The 26,743-nt window shown below is 39.1% G+C and overlaps 1 protein-coding gene across 1 annotated transcript in view; it reads left to right on the top strand.

Annotated features, from left to right (window-relative positions):
* GALNT1 (polypeptide N-acetylgalactosaminyltransferase 1) overlaps positions 1 to 26,743 on the top strand; it is a 506,720-nt gene that overhangs the window by 295,303 nt on the left and 184,674 nt on the right. The window lies entirely within an intron of this gene.

The raw sequence follows: 26,743 nt of genomic DNA, 5'->3' as shown, positions 1-26,743 counted from the left end.
ATTTGTGTACATGGGGCATATCTATGCACACATAGACTACTGGTTCATAGCTCTGCAGAAAATAAGTTTTCCTAGAATTTGCTGGTTTATGGGGCTAACTATACAGAATTTGTAAAGGTATTCCTCTACAGTAGACAGATCTTAAACAGAATTATCTTATAAATCAAATCTAATGATCTGAAACAATGTATCAATACAATACATTCTGCTTTCTTACCATAGTTTACAAAGATCAACAAGTATAAACCATTAAAGAGACATAAAACAAGTTGGGGTAGAGACAAAATAATATATGTACTTTAAAGGGCCATAATACCCAAATGTTAAACACTTGAAAGTGATGCAGTATAGCTGTAAAAATCTGACTATAAAATATCACCTGAACATCTCTATGTAAAAAAGAAAGATATTTTACCTCAAAAGTATCTCAGTAACAACATCCCATTGTAAAAGGACTTCAAAGCAACAAATCAGTATGTCTGTCTCGGGATAGCGGAAGGAGCGAGCATATGTGCACTCTCATCTTATTTCCCTATTCAGCTTAAGGAAGTTTACAATGAAATCTCATGAGAGTTAAGTCAAATCTCATGAGATCACAGTAAAAGAGTTCATGACCTCAGCACTGTTGATGCTGATTGGCTGCTGTTAATTTCTGCTGAGCTGAGAAAATTGTGAGGTAAAATATCTTACTTTTTTACATAGAGATGCTCGGGTGATATTTTCCTGTCAGCTTTTTACAGTTATACTGCATCAGTTTCAAGTGATTTAGCATATGAGTATTATGTCCCTTTAATTACTTTACCTGCATATTTATACTGCAGTGCCTCGTCATTAACCCTTTCGTTTTAGTTTCTGAATTGTAAAGCTCTAATTCCCCCCACACAATTCCTTGTATGGCTGTATCTGTTTATTGTTATTTGGTAGAATGCAAAAGTGAATAGGGATTATCTGCTGGAGCATACTTGGAAGCTGTGAACTCAGTTGAAATAGAATGCCTGTGTCTAAACACTGATAAGAGGGGTGGAGTTAGCTGCTCCAGGCAGCATAGCTATGTAATTAATATTGCTTATTTTTGAAAATTATTTTATAATACTTGCCAGCAATTTTTAAACAATTTTTTTATGCAAACTATTTTAAATTAATTAGCCATTTTAGGATATGCACAGATCTCAACCTGTTTTATGGCACTTTAAAGGGATACTAAACCCACATTTTTTCTTTCATGATTCAGATAGAGCATGCAATTTTAAGCAACTTTCTAATGAACTCCTATTGTCAATTTTTCTTTGTTCTCTTGGTCTCTATTTGTAAACACAGGAATATAAATTTAGGAGCCGTCCTATCTTTGGTTCAGTACCCTGGGTAGCACTTGCTGAATGGTGGCTACATTTAGCCACCAATCAGCAAGTGCAATCAAGGTGCTGAACCAAAAAGGGCCTGCTCCTAAGCTTTACATTCCTGTGTTTCAAATAAAGATACCAAGAGAACGAAGAAAATTTGAATAATAGGAGTAAATTGGAAAGTTGCTTTAAATTGCATGCATATATATTTAAATCTTTAAAAAAAATATTTTTTGAGAAAAATCTATCTAAAGATATTTTTTCATTTGATACATTATAGTTCGAAGTTTATTCATCTTGCAATAAATATTATTATGTAGCATAAGGCTTTATATTCATGGCTGCAATGTTTACATTTTTCAGTAAATGAATTCCGTTAATCGATTCACAATGTCATGCTTTTCCAGAGGTTTCTGTAACATTTTGGGCAGTATTTATATCTAGAAGATATTAACACAGATGATTGGTGTGAAGTTGTGTCTTTAGTAATAACATGCCTCCTCTTCAAATGTTATTAAAGAAACATACAGAGTTGAGAAAATGAATCCCATTGTTTATCTGCAAATCTGTGTACACAGAATTATCCCCTTATCTCTTAAGCACAAAGTTGCAATAAGTTCAGTGAATTGAAGATCGTTTGGAGTAGAAAAGATCTGCACAGGAGCAAGGTGTTAAGGGGGAAGGGGCAAGCAGTAAAAATATTAGTGCAACCTTTTGGCCACAAAACAGTATTTTAAGGTTTTTCATGTGGAACTGGCTGATATAGTCAACGTTTTTTTTAAAGATGTTTTGTTTAACAACAACAGTTACCAAATGTGGTTGTTTAAAGGGACAGACAACTCAAAAATTGTTATTGTTTAAAAAGATAGATAATCCCTTTTATTACCCATTTCACAGTTTTGCACAGCCAACATGGTTATATTAAAGTGAATGTAAATTTTTTACATATTGACAATAAAAATCGATTCTTATTTACTATTTTATTAAAACTTCATAGTTATTTGCTTCAAATATCTAAAATTTAACATTATATTCAAGTTTGTAACTTAGCTCCGTTTTGATTCCGAGCTCCTCCCATCCATAACTTCCCTTCTTTTCCTCGCATAATGTCTAGAGCGGTCCCACCCGCTCTATGACGTATTAGCAATGCGCGCTCACGATTGCTCCTTTTTGTGCGCATGCGTTTCAAATTTGTTGCCGTCTATGCGCATGCGTTCAAGATATACTTCGGCAATTGCGCATGCATTTATAAATAAGGGTGTACTCGCGATCGTGACAGCTAATTTTGTGCGCATGCGTAGCGAGCGGGTATGTTCTCAAAGCAACATAGTAGTCTGGTTGTGGCTGCAGGCTTTATATGCGCATGCCTCAAGCGTGAACGTGCAGCGCTTCGAAATCCAGCTGAAGTTGATTTACGCATGCGCATATAAAAGACGCATGCGCATAAATTTATGAGTGACGTTATTAAAAAGGGGCTGGACGCCACGGGGTACGGCAAATTATTAGTTTAGGGAAATGTCAATGAAAGTTATAAACGCGGAACAAAATGGCGGGCAGAGGGAGAACGCAAGACGTTTGGAATTATCTAAGTATATAAATCGATATAATATTATGTATTTTAAAAAATCATGACTTAAACTTATGCTATTTTTGGATGATACAGCAGTTATGATTGTCGGCTATCAGTGACTTTACATCCACTTTAATATACTTTTAACCTCTGTGATTACCTTGTATCTAAGCCATTTATTATCTATTGACTTGCATTTTAGCTGTGTTGTGCAAAACCTAGGGGCGTGCGCACATTGTTATCTATATGGCCCACATCAACCAACAGACTCCTGTTGTGAAAAGCAAATTAAAAAAGCATGTGATTAAGAGACTGTCTATAGTGGCTTAGAAACAGGCAGACATTTAGAGGTTTAAATGTTATAATGTATATTAATATAACAATGCTGGTTGAGTAAAGCTGGGGAATGGGTATTAAAGGTGTTGTGTTATCTAACTTTTTAAACAATAACAATTTTAGTGTTGACTGTCTCTTTAAGCAAATACAGGGATACATATTATAAATATATAATGGTTTTAGTTTAATAAAACTATTTAAAAGTTTATCACTGTAATGATTACTTTTTCTGCTTCCAATAAAGTACAGCAGACAAGTTGTCCAAATATGAATGATTAAAGGGACAGTCTAGTCAAAATTAAACTTTCATTATTCAGATAGGACTTGTAATTTTAATTAACTTTCCAATTTACTTTTATCATCAAATTTGCTTTTTCCATCTAAAGGGGAGGAGAGTCCACGGCTTCATTCATTACTATTGGGAATTAAGAACCTGGCCTCCAGGAGGAGGCAAAGACACCCCAGCCAAAGGCTTAAATACCTCCCCCTTTTCCCTCATCCCCCAGTCATTCTTGGCCTTTCGTCACAGGAGGATGGCAGAGAAGTGCCGGAGTTTCGGAGTAGTCTCTTATGGAGGGTAGTTCACTTTGAATTGGGACTGGAGTTTTAAGTAGTCCTGTCAGCCTCTCAGTGAGAGCCTGGGCGAAAGTTATAGAGTCCGGAGATGCAGGTAGAGTCTTTCTGCGAAACCATCCCGACTCCTATTAACAGCTCCATAAGCAATCCGCGTTGACGAGTTTCGCTGCCTGCTTTCTACACTTAAGTCCATGTCATTAGTGAGGCTACCAACCTGTCAAACTTGAAGGGCAATGTTCCAGTTCCACGGCGTAGATTCTGGTAAGATCATTTCATTTTTTATTAATAATGATAACATGGAAGACAGGGTCACAGTGTGGCGCCTTTTTATCTTTACAGAATCATGGGTTAATATTCCTGGAAAGGGGGATTATTAAACAGGGGGGTTTATACATGATATTGTTTATTGTGTCATTTCTGCGTTATGTGCGAGATGAGGCTCTGGCAATGTGTGGAACTTTCATTTCCATTTTTGCCGCATTTTTTTCCTTAGTGCAGGGGCGGTCCTGCCAGGCATTCCACGTGACTGGGTGTGTCTATTCTTCTCCGTTGATCTGTGGCGCAGGAGACGTAGCAGTTTCTGTAGTCCGGGTCCTAGGAGGTGGTAAGTGCCCCGGCCATTGGTGGTATAAAGGTGCCTTTTTGTAAATTAAATTAGTCTACCCATAAGTGCAAGCGATGGAGGACTCTGATGCGTTAGAGGGTTCTCCCTTCTTAACAAAGCCTCATTCCTGTGTTTATTGTGAGGAGGTTCTGGTAGATCACACTGCTCAACTATGTTCCACATGCCTTCATAAAGTTACAACATCTAAAAGTAAACGGATGTCTAGTACTACTGAGCCGTCCACCTCTGAGGGTTCTTCGTGGAGAGATTCGTTGGCCGTCAGACTTTGCGGACCAACTGGAATCGGCAGTTTCGAAAGTGATCCATACCTTACCACGTTCTGCTAAGCGCAAGCGTAGGGTTTATCATAGCGGCCTAGCCCAGGGTTTGTCCTCGCTGATGGAAGATCCAGAGGCTCTATACGATGACGAGGCCCACTCCGACTCTTCGGAAGAGACCCCCTCTGGGTCGGAGTCCGTGTCATCTAAACCTCCGGCTGCGGAGGAGCCTTTTTATAGGTTTAGGATGGAGAATTTGCGCTTTCTGCTACGGCAGGTGCTTGCTACTCTGGAGGTTCCGGAACCTAAGATACCGGAGGAACCTGCGATTCCTAAGCTTGACAAGGTATATGAGGACTGGGTAGTACCTCAGTCTTTCCCAGTTCCCGTTAAGATGGCAAATATTTTTAAGAACGAATGGGAGCGATTAGGTTCTTCCTTTTCCCCTTCTTCTTCCTTTAAGAAACTGTTTCCCGTTCCGGACTCTCAGCTTGAGCTGTGGGGGACCATCCTTAAGGTGGATAGGGCTATCTCTACTCTCGCGAAGTGGATGACTATTCCCCTCGAGGATAGTTCGTCGTTTAAAGAGCCCATGGATAAAAAGCTGGAAAACATGTTGCGAAAGATGTTTCAGCACACAAAGTTTGTTTTTCAGCCAGCAGCGTCCGTTGCGGCGGTCACTGGAGCTGCAACATATTGGTGTGAATCCATGTGTGCAATGGTCGAAGGGGAGACATCCATTGACGAGATACAGGAGAAGATTAAGGCGCTGAAGGTTGCCAATTCTTTCATCTGTGATGCCAATATGCAAATTATTCACCTGAATGCAAAGGTGTCAGGTTTTTCTGTTTTAGTGCTCAGGACACTGTGGCTAAAATCTTGGTCTGCGGACATGACCTCTAAATCGAGGCTGTTGTCCCTGCCTTTTCAAGGAAAGATCCTGTTTGGTCCAGGATTGGACTCGATCATATCCACGGTTACAGGAGGCATGGGAGCTTTTCCTACCACAGGATAAGAAGGCTAAGCCTAAGGGATCTACTTTTCGTCCCTTTCATGCGGACAAGGCCCAGCTCCAGCAACCCTCCGCGAAAGCAGACCAGTCCAAGGAATCTTGGAAGCCGGCTCAATCTTGGAACAAGTCTAAGCAGAGCAATAAGCCTGCCGAGACCAAATCAGCATGTATAGTGCCTCCCCCGACCAGTCTCCGCATTACGTAGGGGGCAGATTATCTCAATTCTCAGACGCATGGTTGCAGGACCTTCAGGACCCCTGGGTTCTAGAAGTTGTCTCCCAGGGTTACAGGATAAGGTTCAGATCCCATCCGCCGAGAGCAGATTCCTCCTGTCAAACCTGTCTTCAAGACCAGAGAAGAGAGAGGCCTTTCTAGAGGGTGTGAGAGATCTCGCCTCTCTCGGGGTTATCGTACCAGTACCCCTAGCAGAAAGGGGTCTAGGGTACTATTCCAACCTTTTGGTGGTTCCAAAGGAGGATGGCACATTCCGCCCGATTCTGGACCTAAAGTGTTTAAACAAGTTTCTAAGTGTTCCATTGTTCAAAATGGAAACGATCAGATCTCTTCTGCCCCTAGTTCAAGAGGGACAGTTCATGACAACTGTAGACTTAGACGCTTACCTTCATGTGCCAATTCACAGGGACCACTTCAGGTTCCTAAGATTTGCGTTTCTGGACCAACACTTCCAGTTTGTGGCCCTTCCTTTTGGTCTGGCAACGGCCCGAGAGTCTTCACGAAGGTTCTGGGGGCGCTGCTTGCAGTGGCCAGATCCAGGGGCATTGCGGTGGCACCTTACCTGGACAACAATCTAGTTTAGGTGCCGTCGCTCAGCCTTGCAGAGGATCATTCAAGGGCTCTCCTTCTGCTCCAATCTCACGGTTTGAAGATCAACTCAGGAAAGAGTTCCCTGGTTCCCAGCAACAGGGTGGAGTTCCTGGGCACGATAATAGACTCTAGGTGGTGGTGAGCCCCAGCCATTGGGAGTGTAAGGGGCCGTTTAGCTTTTGTCCATATTTGTAATTTCCAAGTTATGGAGGATTCTAATTTTTTTTAGAGATGGACATCTCTGACGCGGAGTATATGTCTTGTGAGGAGTATGAAATGGCCCGGGTTATCCATGCCCATCAGTTATGTTAAGAGTTCTTGTTCAGAGGTGGCTGTGTGTTTTCACTAGATGGCTTTTTTCTCTATTAGGATATATAGGTTTTTTTTAACCCTTGTCTGCAGGCTCCGAATTTCTTTGGAGTTATATGGGTTTCCTACCTATGTTTGACTAGTTTTAGCAGTTGTGTCCGCTAGACTATGGTACAGTGGGGAGCTTACAGCTTTTTTGGAGCACCATAAGTTGTATGGTGTTGTCAGGGATCTGAGGGTAGACCTTGGTTCTTTCTTGTGATCGCCTTTTCATAGGTGTGGAGTTGATTTCTAGTCCTTGTCCTTCTAGGGAGTTCATTTCCCTGGGCGGTTGTCTTTAGCAACCTTGGGTTCGCTTTAGTCGTTTTGAGGTTTTCTTACCTTAGTTGGTGGTCCTTTAGATATCTTACGGTCCTCCGTTTTTTTCCCCCCTTGTGGGTAGGTGAAGGTTCTCTTCCTTCAGGTCAGGGGTTAGGTTCCGTGTGATCAGAAAGCCTGCGGGATTTGGCTCCTTGGGTTTTTTTTGTGCTCAATGGATTCTAGGGATTCCAAGTGGTCTCTAACACGGCCTTGTAGGTTGTTTAACTGATGGGCAGTTACTTGGTCCTTCAGGTTTTTAACCCCTTGTTTCTAAGTGTTACAGTTTTTTATCGGGTGTGGGGTATATTCAGGCCGTGGTGCCCTTTGAAGGGGCCGCCTTCTGTACCCGCCTTTGTTTGCATTCAGGGTCCTCTATAGCTTGGGTATTGTTTTCCCAAAAGTAATGAATGCAGCTTTGGACTCTTCCCGTTTAAGAAGAAAAACTTAAATTATGCTTACCCGATGATAATTTTCTTTTCTATTGATGGGAAGAGTCCACAGCTCCCCGCCCGCGTTTTATCTATGGGGCGGCCGTATTTTAGTTTTTATTCTTCTGTTACCTTTTTCACCCTGATATTTCTCCTTCTGTTCCTTGTTCCCTTGGCAGAATGACTAGGGGATGAGGGAAGTGGGGGAGGTATTTAAGCCTTTGGCTGGGGTGTCTTTGCCGCCTCCTGGTGACGAGGTTCTGAATTCCCAAAAGTAATGAATGCAGCTGTGGACTCTTCCCGTCAGAAGAAAAGAAAATTATCAGGTAAGCATAATTTAAGTTTTTGTAACACGTTGAGAGTATGTAAGGTGATGTAAGTCTCAATTGGTCAAATAGCCATTCATATTTTTGTTCAATAACTTGTGTGAATTAACTTTTATCTGTAACCCAGGGATTAATTATTCCCGGTAAAGGAGTGTGCTGTAAAATGTTCTTCTCTTTAATGTGTTCTTAATTATCTATTCTACTGGAGTATGTTAAATTGATTACAAATAACTGCTTTAGCATTATTTTATCATTTGAAATAGCTGATTTTCCCCGTTGTATCTCCACCTATACTGAATATTTCAATACTTAAGTATTCGCTATAGAAAAGCTGTGTGAACTTAACAGGGAGAGGAAATTACACCCTCAGCCGGGGGGGTTGGGGGGGGTTGTAGAGATAAGTAATCGAAAGTTAATTTTTAATTGTTCTCTCTAAGCATACAAACAGAGATAACAAAAGGAGGCTTTATGTGCGTGTGTATAAATATTGATAATTTAAAGAGAATTGTTATCCCTGCAAGCGCTAACATTTTAATGGCTTGTGGTTTCAAAGAGCAAAGCTATCTAGTTCATATTCAAAAACAGAGCATACATTTGTAAACAACTTTCCAATTTACTGCTATTATCAATTTCGCTTATTTCTCATAGGGGGCGATTTATTAAGCTGAGGCGGACAGGGGCGCACATACGCTCCCCTGTCCATCGCAGCTCGCCTCTGGCGGGCTGAATTCCCCTGGTGGAATTCAGCATTGCACACGAGCACTATTTTGCGCTCGCGTGCAATCCCACCCCCTGCCCGCTCACAGCCAATCATGCGCGGGCAGGAGCTGTCAATCTCCCCGGTCGGAATATACCGGGGAGATTATAATTTGCAACTTTAGAGGTGGCGAAAGGTTAGCAAAGCAGCGGTGACCGCTGCTTGTTAAATATGGCGTGCAGGTTCTCTTGTGACAACCTGCAGTCGTATGGGGTTGAAAGGCTTGCGAAGCCTTTGGTAAATCAACCCCTAGTATCCTTGCTTCAAGAAGCAGCAATGCACTACTGGGGTCTAACTGAACACTAGTTAACCAATTACAAGAGGTGTATATGTGTGCACCCACCAATCAGCAGCTAGCTTTGAGCTCAACAAAGGATACCAAGAGAATGAAATAGATTAGATAAAACAATTTAAATTGAAAAGGTGTTTAAAATCATATGCTCTGTCTGAATCATGGACAAAAAAAATGGGTTTCATGTCCCTTTAAGGGGAATCAAGTTTTGCAGTACACTGTCCCTTCCACCCAGGTAAACAAAATTGTTACACTGTACATGCACACTTTTGGATTATTTATTTTTATTTACCAGATTAGCACCATTTTAGTTTTGGTTTTGTTTATTTTTTTGTCTAATTCTTTGCTTAAAAGGACATAAAACTCACTGTTTCTGTGAAAGCTTTTACTGTGCCCCATGTACCCTCATTCAAACACCCTATATACGCAAATTCATCAGCTATGATGCAAATTGAGTCATATGATCCATTACATTCTCTCTGGGCTAATGTGGTGTTTGAATACAGGTGCACAGGGCATATTCATATATGCTCTGTCATGAAGTGAAACAGTAATACATTTTACTGTAAATAATTCTTCTTTTTAAAACTAAAATGCATTAATGTGCATTTAAATTTAGAATTTTATATCCCTTTACGTCAATTAAAACCTAAAAATACACATGAAATGACATTTTTTTCCCTAACACTCTGTGAAAGCACCTAAGCCCATCCTTTTTGGAAATGTAGACCCTATCCCATTTAGAGAAGTATATTTTCAGATGTGCCTTTTGTGTAAATGTCCTTCCTTTCACACTTGCAGCTCCCATATATTTCTTTTTTTGTTGTTGTTGAAAACACCTTTATTAGCATATGTCAAATAATATAACACTTCAAAACAAAAATACAGATGTAAATAACAATACAATTATTTCAATATCTCATACAATAGTGTTCATTATATTTAAACCATCTATCCAGAAATAATGAGGAGTATAACAGGTATTCCTGAACCTTGTGAATCTTTTTCACTTTTATCATAGAATAGTCCATTAATCATTTGGTAAGTTATGGCGAGTTCTATGTCTCGCTTCTGTATACATGATCCAGGGCTCCCACAGAGCAATAAATTGATCCCTAGTGGATAGTAAGTCTGCTGCTGAGCTAGACATTTTATAGAAATATTAAATTTTTTGTTCTATTAAATAGAAACCTGGTGGTTCTGTTTTCCAAAACCTAGCTATGACTAACCTTACTGCTGTACACATTAATGCAATTAGTTTATTTTGTTTCAGCGTAAACCTCTCCACTGGGAAATGCAATAGACCATGTTCAGGGAGAAGTTCAACTTCTCTGTCAAAAACTTTGCTTAGTAGTGGCTGAATTTTGGAGCAATTCCACCACATATGGATATAGTTGCCTTCCTCTCCACAGCCCCTAAAGCAGCCATTAGTGCCTCCTCCCCCCCATCCTGCACAACTTGGTAGGATAGAGATACCATCTGAATGATGATTTTATAAAAAAAAATTATTGTAGTGCAGAGTTAAGGGAGAAGGAAGTGCCCTGTTTCATTCCACTGCTGGATGGACCATTCTTTACCTAGATCAGTCTCCCACCTTTCATCAAAGATGTTTTAGCCTCAGGATCAGTAATATTAAAAGTGGGGTATAATCTGGCAATTGATCCTTTCGTTCTCGTTTTTGCCAAACATAGAATTTCAAATAGGGTAGGGTTACATGGTGGAGAATTGCCTATAGCCTCCATCACTTTAGATCTTAATTGTAAATAGTGGAACCATGTATGCCTGTCCCTTGGGTCTAGTTCATTATACTGCTGAATTGTCATGATCTTTCCATTAATAAGGGAGTCCGCTATTCTGTATAAGCTTCTTTTCCCATTTGCTTTGCACCGTTTTGGCAATAGATGTATTGAGATCTACTAGTGGTGCTACTGTTGATCTAACATTTAGTAAAGGGTATTTTAATGTTGTCTTGTCCCACATAAATAACGTATGTGAAATAGCGATATAGGCCCTTCCCAGGTGAGGTCTATTTATTTTAGGGGCCCATAATAATGTTGCTATATCTTTAATTCCCATGATGTCTTCTTCTAGGTGTATCCACTGTATATCACTGGTTAAATGGTGCCATAGATATGTCTGCGCCATTCTTGCAGCATTATAATATGAGGTAAGATGTGGTCATTATCTGCTTATTAATCCCAGCTCTTTTTTTATTCCAAATAAAGGCAAGGATATCTTTCTGTAGCTTATTGAGTTCAACAAGTGGTACAGAGATAGGCAAAGATCTAAATAGATAGAGCAACTTGGGCAGGATTGTCATTTGGACGCTACTATTTGCCACAAAAGGGATAGTTTAAATTTTGACCATTTGGACATAAGGTGTCTTATGCTCGAAAAGAGGGGCTTATAATTGTGTTGGTAAAGGGAATGGACATCAGTGGTGAGATTGATCCCTAAATATTTAATTGTCTTTTTGGCCCTCTTGAAAGAAAAATTAAGTTCCAATATTTTCTTAGTGTGTGCTGGTATATTAATACTTAATGCCTTACATTTTTCATTGTTAATTTTATAACCCAATAGGGTACTAAAATTTTGTAGAATAGAATATAGGAGGGGCAATGATAATAAGGGCTTTGTCAGGGTCAGAATGACACCGTCCGCAAACAATGCCATCTTGTAGTGATTCTCTGATTATCAGCTATCGAGATTCCTGTTATGTCGTCTGGGCATTCCCTGATTTTAACAGCTAGAGGCTCAATACAAAGGGCAAATAACAGGGGGGATAAAGGGCATCCCCTGTCTTGTTCCATTTCTGATTTCTACATTCTTGGATTGATAACCCGCTAATCTAATGTATGCTGCTGGCGTAGAATATAGGGCTGTTATAGCATTAAGAAACTCTCCCTTCACTCCCACTTTCTCTAGTATGGCATGCATATATCCCCAATCCACTCTATCGAATGCCTTCTCCGCATCCAATGATAGAAGCAGAGAAGGCACTCCCTCCAGTGATGCGAAATTTTTTAAATCAATGACTTTTCGGACATTATCTGGTGCTTCTCTTGCTCTAATGAAACCTACTTGGTCCGAATGTATCAGCAAAGTTAGGGGCTCATTTAATCTATTTGCTAATTTTTGTAAATATCTTGGTTAATTAAAGATATGGGCTTATAGTTCTTACAGTGTTGCTTGTTCTTTTCTGGTTTAGGGATTCTCGCCAGCAGCATCTCGTTAGGGATTGTACTGCCTTGCATAATGGAGTTGAAGATTGTCACTAATTGTGGGGCTATAACATTTTTAAATGTTTTGTAGAAAGCCCCTATATACCCATCGGGTCCTGGTGCCTTGTTGGGTTTTAACTCTTTGATTGCTAAAAATACTTCAGCTAAGGTAATTAGTGCATTTAGAGCTTGGGTGTCTGCAGTCATTAAGGAGGGAAGCTTACTATTCTCTAGAAACTTGTTTAAGGCATGTTTTCTATCTGTTTTCCCAGAGTGATTGGGCAAATTATACAGTTCAGAATAAAAATCCGCAAACTGATTTGCTATTTCTAAAGGATTATTGGTTATGCTCCTATTTTTACCTTAAAGTTGGGATACCGCCGTAGCCCTCGTAATTTCTTTTAATTTATTTGCCAACATTCTATCTGGCTTATTTGAATATACAAAATAATGGGTGTCTAGTAATTTAATTGCTCTGGTAGCATCTTCCGTCAGTAGGTTATCTAACTCTGCTTTTTTGTTTTAATAATTGGGCTGTCTTCCTACGCTCCCCATGTGAATAGTGGATTAGTAGTGGTACCCGTGTTGGTTTCTAGAAACTAGGTTACATTTTTATGAATGTTTTGGACAATCTGATTCCCAAGTAGCCTGGGGTTGAGGACCCAATTTTGTGTTCTATTGTGGTTAGTGAAACCGTTTAAGGTCGCTTCCACTAATGCGTGATCAGATCAAGTACAAGTATGGATGTTTGCTGTAGTTAATAATGGGATTAGAATTTGGCTTATGAGGATGTAATCAATCCTAGAATAGGATTTATGTACTGGTGAATAAAATGTATAATCACGTGTGTGTTTGTTGGTCGTTCTCCATGCATCAATCAGATTGTGGTCAAGAGGGAAGTCACCTAGGATGTTTTGATTGTGAACTGGTATCTGCGAGGCTTGTGCTGCATTTCTAGCCCTATCAACTTGATTGTTAAGAGTCAAGTTGAAATCGCCTCCTATGATTATTTTATATTTTTTCCATAATGTTAGTTGCTTACTTACTTTAGACATGAAGGATGATTGGTTTTCATTCTGAGCATACACGTTATCTAGGATTACTGGAGTATTGTGAATAAGTCCTCTGACTATTAAGTACCTACCCTCAGTATCAGTAATTACTTCCTCTTCCTTAAAGTTGAGAGATGCATGGAAAAAGATGTAGACACACCTGTTTTTTTAGGGCTAATAGCATGAAACTGTTGTGGATATGATTTGTCCCAATATTTGGGGGTACTTGCCCTGGTAAAGTGTGTTTCCTGTAACATTATGATTTGTGCCTTTAGTGATTTGTACTGTGATAGTGCCTTTTTCCTCTTAATGTTAGAGTGGAGACCCCGTACATTCGTAAGGTTTGTTTTGCTAATACATTTCTGATAAACCTAGATAGTTTCATACCTCCTGCGGGAATCAAAGGCTCAGATCGAACTCTCGCTAGGGCCTGCAATGGAAAGTAATTAGTGTTGTAGTATAGGACCCGGGCATAAGGCTGAGGAAATGAGTGTAAATATACCTTTCTCTCTGTTTTTCCTGGAGTAATCAGGTGAGATGAGTTGAAGAGCAAAAATACAATGTTTCTATTGCAATTGAGATGAAATATGACAATATTCCATATAATATATATATATATATATATATATATAAACAATTTAACCATAATAAACAGGTATGTAAGCAGTTGGACAGCAGCAATATACCATTTGCTTTTAACTTAGTAACCAAAGATAGTAGGAATAGTTAGGGTAGGGGTTTAGTAAGGGGAGGGAGGGATTAGAAACTGTGATAGAGGTCTCCCACAGGCAATGAACTCATGGCCTAGAAAGAAGGTATAAGGTAAGGTTAGTGAGGTGCAGTTTTGATCCTTACTATTTAACATAAGAAGAAGGTATAGGATTGGTGAGGTGAGATTGTGTCCCTTAACATATAACTCTTAACTAACTGTTAATTTTCCCTAAAAGGAATTCAATGTTACATTGAAACAGATCTATCTAACTATATATATTACTATAACAGTAGTGATAACATTTACATCTAGCCTCAGAGAGGCAATTAAGAGTATCTTAAGGTAGTCTTTTAATACTTAGATCAGGTAACCTGAGCTTCAGTTTCTAGTGTTTGAGCTTCCCAGTCCATGGTTGTGGGATTTTTCAAGTCTTTCTTAGTCTTCTTCTGTTTCCCAACTTGAGTCCAATCTCGTTGGAATGATTTTCGTTGTGGCTTTGGCTGGGGGGTTGGACTTTGCTGGTCCGGTAGTAGTCATAGTCTTCGGTGGATGTGCTGGCCTTCTTCCAGGGTGGAACAGGAGTGGGTATTGTTCTAGTGGGTAAACACAAGCTTAAAAGGAAAGTTCCACCTATACTTGATCTGTGCGTTGGTAAGAATGGATAAAATGGGTTTTAATTCTCTTCATCGTTTAAGTGTGGTTGGTGAGAGGTCAGTATATATTTGCAGTTGATACCCCCCAAATGTAATTGACGATGCTGATCTTGCTGCTTTTATCAACTGGTCCTTGATATGAAAATAGTGAAGTTTCACTATGACATCTCTGGCCAGAGATGATTGTGGAGGTTTAGATAAGGCCCTATGTGCTCTGTCCATAAGAAACAGGGAGGCGTCTGTGGCAGGCAATAGGTGTTGGAAAATCTTCTTAAGCGTGTCTGGTAGATTAGAGTAACTTTCTGGCAGGTTTCTGTTGGGCAGGTTTGCTCTTCTGGATCTATTTTCAAGATCCTCTTAATTGATCCTCCAATCTCTTAAAGGGACACTGAGCCCAAATTTTCTCTTTCGTGATTCAGATAGAGCAGTAGTTTTAAGCAACTTTTTAAATTTACTTCTATTATCAATTTTTCTTTGTTCTCTTGCTATCTTTATTTTAAAAAGAAGGCATCTAAGCTAAGGAGCCAGCAAATGTTTGGTTCAGACCATGGACAGCACTTGTTTATTGGTGCTGTCCAATCAGCAAGGACAACCCAGGTTGTTCACCAAAAATGGGCCGGCATCTAAACTTACATTCTTGCTTTTCAAATAAACATACCAAGAGAATTAATAAAAATTGATAATAGAAGTAAATTAGAAAGTTGCTTAAAATGTCATGTTCTATCTGAATAACGAAAGAAATTTTTTTGGTTCAGTGTCCCTTTAATCTGTGCAGACTGATCCTGGATGGCAGTATGGATATTGGGGATCTCCTCCACTATGTAATCCAACTTTTCCTCGATCTCAGTGGTGCGCCCTCCTATCTCTAGTATATCTTGTTTCAGCTCAGCTAACGCTGTTTTAAGCTCTTCTTGAAAAAGTGCTTTTATTTGTACAAGTAATTCTTTATTTGGAGTGGTTAGTTGAGTAGGCTCATTAGATTCTTCAGTTGTCGGGGAAGAGTGGGTTCCCGCAGGTGATAGCGAGACTTCCAGTGTCCTCTGCTTCAGTTGGGAGCGGGTGAGGCAGTCCTTCACTGATTGTGATTTATTCTTCATATTGAAGATATTGATAAACCCAATAGTTGGGATAGTATTGGAGGAGTAGATCTGCTCACGTTGCCTGGGAGAGTCCTCAAATTTTTCTTGTTAGTGCATTAAGTAGTCAGGATGGGTTATATTGGAAGGTTACATCAGGTTCAAGTTTTACATCTTATTGCCACTGATCCTATGCTGCCACCTTTAGAACATTATATATTGTACCATGGTGACTTAGACCTCACTTATGCTTTCAGTGAGGAGTATTGTCTGCTGTGCTTCTTCACTTGAAGTTGGAACAGCTACTAAGAGCTAGTTGTCCTTTTCCAATGTCTCTTCTCCTAACTTCCCACCTCTGTCACTTAGTGTTTCAGTAGCAGGGCAGGGGGAGCAGTATTTAATTCCCAAAAGGACAACCCTGGGGGGTTGCTGATCTAGCAGAGCATATTCTCTAATAAACTGTAGGTTATGTATCAATCACTTATTTCCTTTCCAACAGATACATTTCAATGAGGTACAGTTTCTACAATCCATTCAAAGGCTTTTGTGTATATTGGTATTAAAGATGACACTTTTCCCGCCTCTCCAAGTCTCTCCTGTGTGTGAGCACAGATAATGCTATATATGACTGATTCCTTTCTGCTTGTTTACCTTCCCCCTGCTTTCATGCATTCATGCAATATTATTTCCTCTAAATCTGCTTAACAGAGGGGGATTAATGCTGGGCCTCAAGTGACACTAAGCTTACTGCCTCCTTTAGGCTGCCTAGATTTGCAAGTAGTGGATGTTCTGCTTAAATGGAGATCCTGGCCTGTCTCTGTGAATTTTGTTATATTCCCTGCAATCTGGTGTTTTGTTGAGCTTACCCCTTGTAGCCTGTTGTGCTCCGGCTGGTGCTGGGTGCTATCCTGAGGTTTTGCAGAGTCTAGGCCCACTTTCGAGTTCCGGTGTAGGTCGCAGCAAGGGTCTTTCCTAAGGCTGTATCCGCCTTGCAGTACCAGGAGTTTTCATAGCACTTTTTTTTCCCACAAATATCGCTACTGGATCATCCAGCCTACTAATAAGTGTAGCTGCCACCAATTTCTCCTATTTACAATTGTTTTTCGTCGCCTATAAAAGGTTTTTATATACTTTTTTGTTAGCTCCGCCCTATCTTTCTTTTTTTTATACTGTGTTGTGTCCACTTTTATGGAGACTCTCACGCAGTGGAAGTTCAGTCTACCAATCCTATACAGGAAAAGAATAAATATGGATCACGCTTTACAAACAAAACTCAAATTTGTTAAGGTGATCATTTCATGTTTTTTTTAATTGTTTTGAGACAGAAATTAAAGGTTTCCACTTAATGTTTTTCCAATGACTTGTTATACCAGATGTAGATTATAAAATGTATGGGAAATTGATCCTTTATGTTTATTTTAGTATATGATATAGCTAGTTTTGTTCATTGTACATGTTCTTCTCAAGGACATGCCCATAAGATTGAGCTGAACCTGCAGGTAACGCAGAGCTGCTAATGTTATCAATGTCAAAACATAGATATTAAAATGCTAATTAGGGATGGGCACAACCAGCTATTTTAGACACAGAAATAGAAGTATAAAATGTATCTGAAAGTCTTCATTTAAGTTTATTTTAGCATATAAAATAGCCATTTTTTTCTAATTGACAAAGCAACCCATTATTTAAATGGACTGATATTGCTGAAAGATCAGGCATCCTTCTCTTATGTATTTCTCTGTACACACATACCTCATACCTGTTTTATTATCTATCACTCCCACCCCCACTGGGCTGCTGCTGATTCTCGTTTACATAGCTTTTCTTTGCAGATTACAAAAGTTTTCATATTTTCAGTATATGCCTTATTTTTAACAGACTGAAATCAGCTTTTTTCAAAGTACAAAATAAAGGTAAAGGAGAAATATGTAAACAATTTTAATACACTTCAGCAGCTAAAATGGATCATTGAGATCAGATTAAAGGAGAGAAAATGTTACATTACAATATCCAATGTACAATGTGGTGTGACAATCCTAGTTTGTGTTTGCTTCATTTAAAAACCATAAGTAAAGCCAAAAAATGAATCATATTATTTAAAAATGTGGACAGCAGTAGTGGATACGTTAAGAAAAAAAAATCGAAAAGGAAGTGTTGAGGAAGTATTAACATGTGTCAGTGCTTGCTGATATTTTTGCAGATTTCCTCACCCCCGAAAAAAGAATCATGTTGTATTGTAATCTGCTGCTGTATCATAACATTTGGCATTACTTATTTCCATAAGCATCTTACTGCCAACTCTGAATTGGAAACACTTTTTACCTAGATGAATATAACAATTTATAGAGGAAGTTTTTTTTTCTTTATGTTTATCGTAATTTTAATGTAGAAGTATTTACAGTAAAGTCTGTGTATTGTACAGTATCATACTCTGGCAGTGACATTATTAATGCTAATATGTTGTGAACTCATTTTATCATACTAAATATAAAATGTAATCCTGTATGGTTTGAGCTCTCTGACATTGTTTAAAGAGATGGAATAAAGCATTTTAACTAATACGCTTACACCGGAAGAGTCTTTTGTAGGATAAATAAAAAAATAAAACTAGACAAGTGCAAAGCCAAACAACTTGTATTAACTCCTTAAAGGGACATTAAACACTAAATAAATTCTAGATAGAATGATGCATTCAAAAAAATATTAGTTTGGGAATAATATGTAGATGTATTTTTAAAGGTTCCTTAGCTGTTTAAATAGTGAGAAAATAAGTGTAACGTTTTAGTGTCTATATAAAACAATGGTGGGAGCTGCCATGTTGTAACTTAGGTTACTTTCTCTGCTGTGGCCAATTAGGGACAGTTATAAATAGGTCACTAGGTTGTGCAGCCAATGGCTGTGTGAAATATAACAGTTTTCTGCACTTCCTTTTCTAACAGGAACGGAAATGCTCACAATTTGAGAATGTCATTACAGGAAAAAGGGACCAAATAAATAATGAGTATATTGTTGAGTTTTAATGTGTGTGTGTATGTATATATATATATATATATATATGTGTGTGTATATATATATATATATATATATATATATATATATATATATATATACATACAACATATACACACACACACAATTTATCATTTTATATTACCATCTCAGTGTCCCTTTTAACGACAGTGACGTACCCTGTACATCGCCTGTTGCAAAGGCCTGCAGAAATAATGCAATCTCACATTATTTATTAAGGGGTTAAAGGGACTGTAAACATGTAATTACATTTTTTCTGCACTCTTCTTATATATAAACATATCTGCTTTATGTTGTTAGAACATCTTGTTTGCTGCAATTGTTTTTTTCAAACTCCACCCATCCCTTTTTTATTTGGAGGAGCCAATCTGGACTTGAGTCTGTAGATGGTATAGCTTTCCACTTTAAAGGGACACTAAAGTTATAATTAAACATTCATGTTTCAGATACAGCACACAATTTTAAACAACTTTCCAATTTTCTTTTGTTATCAGTTTTGCTTATTTCTCTTTGTAACCTTTGTTAAAAAGTCATCCTAGATGAGCTTAATGTTTATAAGTGTTTTTTATAGTTGCAAACTTTGCTGCCATAGATTGTCACATTTTGTGGCAGCAGTGTTCTTAACTATGTATGACATCGATATAAACATTGTTGTAAACACTGCTGCCAGGTGGCTAAAGTCACATGCACTATCCTGAGCTTATCTAGGAATATTGTTTAACAAAGGATACAAGTGAACTAAGCAAATAGACATCATTTTTTTAATTTTTTTATTTTCTGCTCTATCTAATCCATTAAAGTTACATTTTGACTTTACTGTCCTTTTAAAATGTGTTCACAAGCAACCTCTTTATGCAAATAATCTTTACTGCACACTCATCTTTAAGCACTACACTAAAATAAACTTTGAAGTTGTTTGCAAGTTGAGAAAATGTAATACTGATATCTGATTACAAACGAAAATGACTGACTGCTTTGATCGATACTAGAAAACATGAAGCTTGTCTATAATCTTGGAAATCTCATTTTGAAGTTTTCCATTTTGCAGTGACATCCTATAGACAAGTTGACTTGTCCTGCTCCACTGTGTACACGGGGATAGTATCGTCAGTAGATTTTTTATTTATGATTAAACGTACATTTTGTCATTTGGATCTTCTATTTCTCTAACTTCCACAACTGATTCCCAAATGTTAAAGCATTTAAATGTGATACAGAATAGCTGTAAAAAGGAAAATATTTTACCTCAAAATTTCCTCAGAAGCCACATCCCATTGTAAAGGGACTTTAAGCAGCCAATCAGAGTTCTAGTCCCAGGACTTGCAAGGAAGTGTGCATCTGGCATGTGCAGCCTGGCACAGTCATGTTATTACCCTATTCAGTTTAAGGAAGTTTACTATGAAATCTCACAAGATTTCGAGGTAATCTCATAAGATCACAGCAAAGCATGACCTCCGCACTGCTGATGCTGATTATTTTCAATGGATCATTTCCTCAGGACAGCAGAAGAGCAGCTGGGTAACATCTTATACTTAAAGTGATGGTAAATGTATATCACATTGAATATTTATATTGTTTGTATCCTGAATAGCATATTCACATATTTTGTTTTTCATTAGCATTTTATTATAATAATATTCATAAATTTAGTACCTGTCAGTCATATAACTGTAGACCGCCCTCACCGTTTCCCCAAGCATTCGTGTAAGTGACGTTGACAGAGGGTTGTAGCGCTGGTAATGTCACAGTAATGGCTCATGTTATCCCAAAAAAATAAGAGTTCTGCCTGCTATCGATACGTGCTCCTGTATCACCTTACTGTGCGCATACTCAAGATTTCACACAAACGTAATGTAAAGTAATGCGCATGTCTGTAGGGATCGTAAACGTGCAAAGTGACGATGGGTGTTTGAGAACCATGACGAGACACATACTTTTTAGTGCATGCGGATTGCGGATGAAAACGAAGGCTATAAAAAAAAGCCTGTCAACTGATACGCATCGCATTAGGACTAAAGCGATGCGGTCATATAAATATAAAAATTTGGGTTTAAAGCGGGGACGGCGGATAAACGGCAGGGAATACTGTATTTTCAGGCATATAGTTAGAAATGGAAAGTATGTTAAAAAACAAACAAAAACATTAATAGTGATTCTTAGGCAGTTACTTTCAGATTGCACTTAGTGATATTATTGTGATTACCATCACTTTAAAGTGAGTGTCAATTTCTCCAACATAGGTGTGTCCGGTCCACGGCGTCATCCTTACTTGTGGGATATTCTCTTCCCCAACAGGAAATGGCAAAGAGCCCAGCAAAGCTGGTCACATGATCCCTCCTAGGCTCCGCCTACCCCAGTCATTCTCTTTGCCGTTGTACAGGCAACATCTCCACGGAGATGGCTTAGAGTTTTTTAGTGTTTAACTGTAGTTTTTCATTATTCAATCAAGAGTTTGTTATTTTCAAATAGTGCTGGTACGTACTATTTACTCAGAAACAGAAAAGAGATGAAGAATTCTGTTTGTATGAGGAAAATGATTTTAGCAACCGTAACTAAAATCCATGGCTGTTCCACACAGGACTGTTGAGAGCAATTAACTTCAGTTGGGGGAACAGTTTGCAGTCTCTTGCTGCTTGAGGTATGACACATTCTAACAAGACGATGTAATGCTGGAAGCTGTCATTTTCCCTATGGGATCCGGTAAGCCATGTTTATTACGATTGTAAATAAGGGCTTCACAAGGGCTTATTTAAACTGTAGACTTTTTTTGGGCTAAATCGATTGATATTAACACTTATTTAGCCTTGAGGAATCATTTATTCTGGGTATTTTGATTTAATAATATCGGCAGGCACTGTTTTAGACACCTTATTCTTTAGGGGCTTTCCCAAAGCATAGGCAGAGTCTCATTTTCGCGCCGGTGTTGCGCACTTGTTTTTGAGAGGCATGGCATGCAGTCGCATGTGAGAGGAGCTCTGATACTTATAAAAGACTTCTGAAGGCGTCATTTGGTATCGTATTCCCCTTTGGGTTTGGTTGGGTCTCAGCATGGCTGCTCTGTTTTAGTTACTGAAGAGCATGACGACGCTGATATTAATATCTCTGAAGGGCCCCTAACCCAATCTGAGGGGGCCAGGGAGGTTTTGTCTGAGGGAGAAATTACTGATTTAGGGAACATTTCTCAGCAGGCTGAATCTGATGTGATTACATTTAAATTTAAATTGGAACATCTCCGCATTTTGCTTAAGGAGGTATTATCCACTCTGGATGATTGTGAAAATTTAGTCATCCCAGAGAAACTATGTAAAATGGACAAGTTCCTAGAGGTGCCGGGGCTCCCAGAAGCTTTTCCTATACCCAAGCGGGTGGCGGACATTGTTAATAAAGAATGGGAAAGGCCCGGTATTCCTTTCGTCCCTCCCCCCATATTTAAAAAATTGTTTCCTATGGTCGACCCCAGAAAGGACTTATGGCAGTCAGTCCCCAAGGTCGAGGGAGCGGTTTCTACTTTAAACAAACGCACCACTATTCCCATAGAGGATAGTTGTGCTTTCAAAGATCCTATGGATAAAAAATTAGAAGGTTTGCTTAAAAAGATGTTTGTTCAGCAGGGTTACCTTCTACAACCCATTTCATGCATTGTCCCTGTCACTACAGCCGCATATTTCTGGTTTGAGGTTGATGGTGGCGGCGATGGACATAGTTCCTTTTGCGCGCATTCATCTAAGACCATTACAACTGTGCATGCTCAGTCAGTGGAATGGGGACTATACAGACTTGTCTCCGAAGATACAAGTAAATCAGAGGACCAGAGACTCACTCCGTTGGTGGCTGTCCCTGGACAATCTGTCTCAAGGGATGATGTTCCACAGACCAGAGTGGGTCATTGTCACGACCGACGCCAGTCTGATAGGCTGGGGCGCGGTCTGGGGATCCCTGAAAGCTCAGGGTCTTTGGTCTCGGGAAGAATCTCTTCTACCGATAAATATTCTGGAACTGAGAGCGATATTCAATGCGCTCCAGGCCTGGCCCCAGCTTGCGAGGACCAGGTTCATACGGTTTCAATCAGACAACATGACGACTGTTGCGTACATCAACCATCAGGGGGGAACAAGGAGTTCCCTAGCGATGGAAGAAGTAACCAAAATTATTCTTTGGGCGGAGTCTCACTCCTGCCACCTGTCTGCTATCCACATCCCAGGAGTGGAAAATTGGGAAGCGGATTTTCTGAGTCGTCAGACATTGCATCCGGGGGAGTGGGAACTCCATCCGGAAATCTTTGCCCAAGTCACTCACCTGTGGGGCATTCCAGACATGGATCTGATGGCCTCTCGTCAGAACTTCAAAGTTCCTTGCTACGGGGCCAGATCCAGGGATCCCAAGGCGGCTCTAGTGGATGCACTAGTAGCACCTTGGACCTTCAAACTAGCTTATGTGTTCCCGCCATTTCCTCTCATCCCCAGGCTGATAGCCAGGATCAAGCAGGAGAGGGCGTCGGTGATCTTGATAGCTCCTGCGTGGCCACGCAGGACTTGGTATGCAGATCTGGTGAATATGTCATCGGCTCCACCTTGGAAGCTACCTTTGAGACGAGACCTTCTTGTTCAGGGTCCGTTCGAACATCCGAATCTGGTTTCACTCCAGCTGACTGCTTGGAGATTGAACGCTTGATTTTATCGAAGCGAGGATTCTCAGATTCTGTGATCGATACTCTTGTTCAGGCCAGAAAGCCTGTGACTAGAAAGATTTACCACAAAATTTGGAAAAAATATATCTGTTGGTGTGAATCTAAAGGATTCCCTTGGGACAAGGTTAAGATTCCTAGGATTCTATCCTTCCTTCAAGAAGGATTGGAAAAAGGATTATCTGCAAGTTCCCTGAAGGGACAGATTTCTGCCTTGTCGGTATTACTTCACAAAAAGCTGGCAGCTGTGCCAGATGTTCAAGCCTTTGTTCAGGCTCTGGTTAGAATCAAGCCTGTTTACAAACCTTTGACTCCTCCTTGGAGTCTCAATTTAGTTCTTTCAGTTCTTCAGGGGGTTCCGTTTGAACCCTTACATTCCGTTGATATTAAGTTATTATCTTGGAAAGTTTTGTTTTTAGTTGCGATTTCTTCTGCTAGAAGAGTCTCAGAATTATCTGCTCTGCAGTGTTCTCCTCCTTATCTGGTGTTCCATGCAGATAAGGTGGTTTTACGTACTAAACCTGGTTTTCTTCCAAAAGTTGTTTCTAACAAAAACATTAACCAGGAGATTATCGTACCTTCTCTGTGTCCAAAACCAGTTTCAAAGAAGGAACGTTTGTTGCACAATTTGGATGTTGTTCGCGCTCTAAAATTCTATTTAGATGCTACAAAGGATTTTAGACAAACATCTTCCTTGTTTGTTGTTTATTCAGGTAAAAGGAGAGGTCAAAAAGCAACTTCTACCTCTCTCTCTTTTTGGATTAAAAGCATCATCAGATTGGCTTACGAGACTGCCGGACGGCAGCCTCCCGAAAGAATCACAGCTCATTCCACTAGGGCTGTGGCTTCCACATGGGCCTTCAAGAACGAGGCTTCTGTTGATCAGATATGTAGGGCAGCGACTTGGTCTTCACTGCACACTTTTACCAAATTTTACAAGTTTGATACTTTTGCTTCTTCTGAGGCTATTTTTGGGAGAAAGGTTTTGCAAGCCGTGGTGCCTTCCATTTAGGTGACCTGATTTGCTCCCTCCCTTCATCCGTGTCCTAAAGCTTTGGTATTGGTTCCCACAAGTAAGGATGACGCCGTGGACCGGACACACCTATGTTGGAGAAAACAGAATTTATGTTTACCTGATAAATTTCTTTCTCCAACGGTGTGTCCGGTCCACGGCCCGCCCTGGTTTTTTTAATCAGGTCTGATATTTTATTTTCTTTAACTACAGTCACCACGGTACCATATGGTTTCTCCTATGCAAATATTCCTCCTTAACGTCGGTCGAATGACTGGGGTAGGCGGAGCCTAGGAGGGATCATGTGACCAGCTTTGCTGGGCTCTTTGCCATTTCCTGTTGGGGAAGAGAATATCCCACAAGTAAGGATGACGCCGTGGACCGGACACACCGTTGGAGAAAGAAATTTATCAGGTAAACATAAATTCTGTTTTTGATGCTAAAGTGCCCGTTTTTTAAAAATTCAATTAAAAACAGGGGCACTTTAATTCATCAAAATTTAAATTTCACTCCTGTTGAGAAAAAAACTTACCTTTTAAACTTCACAGCAGCTCCAGCTTCCTCCGCCCGTCGCAAAGCCTCTTCCTGGGTCTAAAATGAGGAATCTGGCTTCCTCCAATCACAGCGTTGAATCAGATACTGATTCCCCCGGGGGGGAAGCCATGATTAGAGGATGACCTATCCATAATTTCTGACGTCAGAAATGGCTTGCGACGACCGGAGGAAGCTGGAGCTGCTGTGAAGATTAAAAGGTAAGTTTTTTTTCTCAACAGGAGTGAAATGTAAATTTTGATGAATTAAAGTGCCCCTGTTTTTAATCAAATTTTTAAAAACTGGGCACTTTAGCATCAAAATTTACATTCAATTTAAATAAAGTTAAATTAGTAGCTAGTGATGCTACTACAATCCAGTAGCAGCTCTAAAAAAATTTTTTAAATATGTTTTAATAAGGTCAGCATTGGTCTAGAAAAAAATAAGTTTGAATATTTATTGGCTGAGACCGAAATCAATCAATTATTAAGGACATTACTGTATTGTTATTGAATAGTGTATATTTTAAGTTTTTTACACCTTTAAAGTAATGGTTTTAACAAATCAACACCATTTTTTTTGTCTCCAGCATTCGTTCATTTATTTTTTTTACTTTTTAAAGGGACCACTTGTTTATCTCATTTCTGAAAAATACAAAAAAATCTTAAACTGATATTTTTTTAGAATTTGTCCAAAAACAAATGTGTATAAAGTTAACTTGTGGGAAAAAAAATGTGAAAGATCCGCTGAGTAGAAAAGTATCTGCAGCTGAGGCAGGATAAGGATAAAGGCCTTAGCTTTTCTTTTAAGGACTTGACTAAAAAATTTTTTTACTTCAGTCATTTTGATGCTGAAAAAGTATGCTTAAGATGTGATTGAAACTATTTTTGGCAATTCTATTCTATTCTTATACTTAAGTGAAGGTCAATTTCGATTAATTAGTGCCCGGTTTTTAATAATCCTATTAAAAACAAGGGCACTTTAATTGATCAAAATTGACATTTCACTAGTTTTCTTCAAAAACGTACCTTCTAATCCTGACAGCCGCTGCAGCGCTTCCTCCGCCCATCACTAGCCCTCTTCGCGGGTCCAAAATGACGAATCCGGTGTGGTGTTTGAATATGCCGCAGAAAAACAGTAATAACTTTTACTTGAAGCATTTTTGCTAATAGAAGTTTATTTCAAAAATGCTTCTATGTAAAACTGAAATCCACCCATGCATATTTCAATTCTAACTTATCTATCCCTTTAAGGCAGCAGGTTTGTCTTGAATTATGGCTTTGACCTTTAGGTGTATGAATGTTTGTTGGAACGCTGTAACTAAAGAACCAGACTTCATACTTAGCTAAATTGTGTTCATAATTTAATTATTTTTTCATCCAGTGTAAATGCTTAAAGGGACATTAAACACTACATAAATCATCGTTTTGAATGTTGTATTTAAAGCAAAGATAAGCCTGAAAATAATTTGTACTTTTAAAAAATGATATTGTTTGTTTAGATATTGAAAAAATATGGGTAATATTCTATTGTCCATAAAGCAGTGGGCTCCGCCATATTGTAACTTAGGTTACCTTTTCTGCTGAGCCCAATTAGAAATGGTTATAAATGACTTATTAGAGTCTGCAGCCAATGACTGCATGGAATATAGCTGTGTCTGCACTTCCATGTTTAACCAGACTTAAAAAGCCCACAATATTCAGAATTGAATTACAGGAAAGGAGAACAAAATAAATAATGACAGTATATTGCAAAGTTG

Source organism: Bombina bombina, chromosome 5 (genome assembly GCF_027579735.1).
Source record: "Bombina bombina isolate aBomBom1 chromosome 5, aBomBom1.pri, whole genome shotgun sequence".
Lineage (NCBI taxonomy): Eukaryota > Metazoa > Chordata > Amphibia > Anura > Bombinatoridae > Bombina > Bombina bombina.
The sequence above is the reverse complement of the archived record's forward strand: the minus strand, read 5'-3'. Positions and strand labels throughout refer to the sequence as shown.